Source organism: Cynara cardunculus (assembly GCF_001531365.2).
Source record: "Cynara cardunculus var. scolymus isolate 2C chromosome LG 14, CcrdV1, whole genome shotgun sequence".
NCBI lineage: Eukaryota > Viridiplantae > Streptophyta > Magnoliopsida > Asterales > Asteraceae > Cynara > Cynara cardunculus.
Genome location: NC_037541.1, coordinates 354,123 through 357,669, shown reverse-complemented (window position 1 = coordinate 357,669; position 3,547 = coordinate 354,123).

Genomic DNA, 3,547 nt, shown 5'->3' with positions numbered 1-3,547 from the left:
TAATAATCAATTTGAAATTCTTTTAATCAATATATTATATTTTTAAATTTTTTATCATCTTGTTTGTAGTAGTTTATATATTATATTGTTAGAGATTTGTTTCAATTATATTTTGAAAAATATTATAATTGGTTAATTTTTCAAGATGTTTTTTTGGTCATTTTACATTCTTATCAACTAGTTTTGTCAAACATGATTTGTTCATCAACTAACTTATAAGCTAACGGCTAATTTATCAGTTAGTTTGCCAAACATAGCTATAATAGCATCTCTAGCCCAACACCAAATCCCAGATTTTGCATCAATTCTAACACCAATTCTTAATTTCCAAAATGAAATCTTGCACTATTTAGATGTTAGAGAAGGGTATAACAGTAAATTTGGGGTTATATTATTTGTGAGATTATGTGGAACCCATTAGGGGTCTCTTTAGGTGTAAGAGAAAGGGATTCCAACATATATAAAATACTAGCTTAATTAAGTCTAGTCGATATGAAACTCCAACATGCCAAAGACACATACATGCACACACGTATGCACACCCATGCATACATGTATGCGTGTGCGCGACACACACACACACACACACACACACACACACATATATATATATATATACTTAGGATCCGTAAAACCAGTTCTCAACCCTTGGATTAGATCTACAATATGACAATCTGAACATTCATAAATGCCACGAGACTTCTCAATAATCACAAAATTGTCACCGTACAACTTTAGATCATTAGCTTATAAAATTGATCAATAAACATAAATTGGTCTTACGGGTCTCACGAAAAACCTTTGGTCTCACGTGAACCCAACCCCCTTCTCCCTCTCTATATATATATATGTGTGTGTCGGGTGGGTTCCATTTAGAACCTCAAATTCATTGGGAACCCGATGAACCAAATATTCATGATGAATAACATTGAATAATAATTATCCATGATAAATGTCGTATTAGATAATCTTGACGAAAATTATTCATAATGAAAATACATCATGATATTAATGATAAAGAACATATCTGATATCTTGATAACAATGCATTAAATCATAAAGAATGAAAATGCATGATAATTAATATTCGTAATTATTCAATGATATTCATCATGAATAACTAATTCTCTTGGTTTTCAATGATTTTATATTCTTATTTGAACCACCTATACACACACACACCCACACACACACACATATATATATATATATATATATAGAGAGAGAGAGAGAGAGAGAGTCAGAGAGACTTGGGATCACATGAAAACAGTCTGTTTTCGTGAGACTACATTTTTGCACTTGAAATTTGACAACAAAACGTTGTGAAGGTAGCCTTCACAATGTTTTTGTTGTGAAAGTTCATGTTTTTTTTACCTTCACATCTTTTTGTTGTAAAGTTTCAACTGTAAAAAAATGGTCTCCAAAAAACAGACAGGTCTCACGTGAATTCATCCTTATATATATATATATATATATATATATATATATATATATATATATAGAGAGAGAGAGAGAGAGAGAGAGAGAGAGAGGAGGAGGAGGAAGATAAGGTTTACTTTGCAAACCATGTTATCTGTACAAACCGTACAAACTTTATTCAACCAATCATAATTTTTAATTTTGTTCATTTTTTTTGTAATTATAAGAGGTTGATTAATCATTTTTATTGTGGAGGGTGGTAATCATTGATATTATCATCTTCATTATTTTAATTTTAGAGAAATACATGGAACCGTTTCATTAAAATTTTATTAAGTATTAATTATATGAAACATTTTCATAACCATATATGAAACAACTTTATCAAAAAAAAGTATTATATGAAACAATTTCACAAGATTAAACAATTATATGAAAAAATTTCATAAGATTAAACAATAAACTTGACGGATGAGTGTGGTAAATTGGGTGGTTTGCATTTGATCGCTCATCTCTCTCTCTCTCTCTCTCTATATATATATATACACACACACAAACATACATACATATATGGAGTTTGTTTCAAATACAACCTATCGCATTTGTACAACCAATGCAACCCAATAAATTAAAATATTTATGGAAATGATAAGAGTTCATTTATTATGATTTAAATATTTATGGAATATGAATACGGATCATTAATTATGATTAATACTTTATATCAGGAAATAATCAAAACTTCTATAAATTACATATTCATCAAATTAAATGAACGGTTGAGATTGAGTTGTATTGGTTGTACAAATGTAAGAGGTTGTATAATAACCCACCTCTACATATATGTGTGTGCGCGCGTGCGCATGCAAACCACCCTTATTTAACAAAACCGTTCAAACCACCCTTATTCGTTGATTTTCGTTGTTTAATCTTATAATTTTTTTTATGGAATTGTTTAATCTTATGAAATTGTTCATATGATATTTTTTTTATGAAGTTATCTCATATATGATTATGAAATTGTTTCATATAATACTTATGAAATTTTAATAAAACTGTTTCATGTATTTCTCTAAAATTAATATAATGAAAATGATAATATCCATGATTAACACCCTCTACAATAAAACTGATTAATCAACCTACAAAATGAAAAATTATAATTGATTAAATAAGATTTGTACGGTTTATACAAATAACATGGTTTGTAAAGTAAGCATTTTCTCTCTATAAAGATTGTAAATTATTTTTGTATTCTTTTGCAACCATGGAATCATTCTTTAACCAGTCACAACTCACAAGTCAATGAATAAATTTAATAATTTATTAAAAATTAATTCGAAAAACAAAACAAGGGAATAAAATAAGTAGTTGAAACGGTGACGCATTGACCAAGAAAATTCAAGTTGACTTTTCACCAAATATTAGTTTTAAAAATTGATCAAGAATAAAAATTGTCGAATACTTATAACAATTCAAATACTTTTAACCATTCTTTCGTCTATGATTAGACTCGACCGTTGAGTGAGTTAAAAAATGTCATCTTATAACCATAAGAGTGATGTCTTATTGGTTTGAGCTTGGCTCCAAAGATCAAAAGTACCAGGAGGTTCCAGGTTCAAATCCAAGGAGGAATAAAAATCATCTTGTGGCCACGGAGGTTTAAATAGGATGACTCCGGGCTACCTGCAAAGCGGGTGGTCGTCCTGGGATTAGTCGACTCGCATAGCGGGTTGGATATCCAGGTTAATAAAAAAATGTCATCTTACATTAGTGTTTTGGATACGAGTTTCGTATGAGATCGATTGGAGTTGTCGGTAATCAGCTTTTTAAGGCAAGACATTTATGACATAATGAAAAACGATTAATATAACCGGCAAAAATATTTAAAAAAATCTAGAAATTTGAGAAAAGAAAATTAAGAAATAACTCTTCCACAAAGTGGAAATATGGGGGAAAAAGTATAATAAATTACCAAATTAGTCTTTTTATAATAAAATACATATTTTTCATTCAGGGTTATAATAGTCTTTAACTTATTTAATATTTTAAAAACTCAGAATAATGAGAAAAATTCTTTAGACAAATCTAATTATAAGAATGTGTCGCATCATTCTTTATAGGTTTT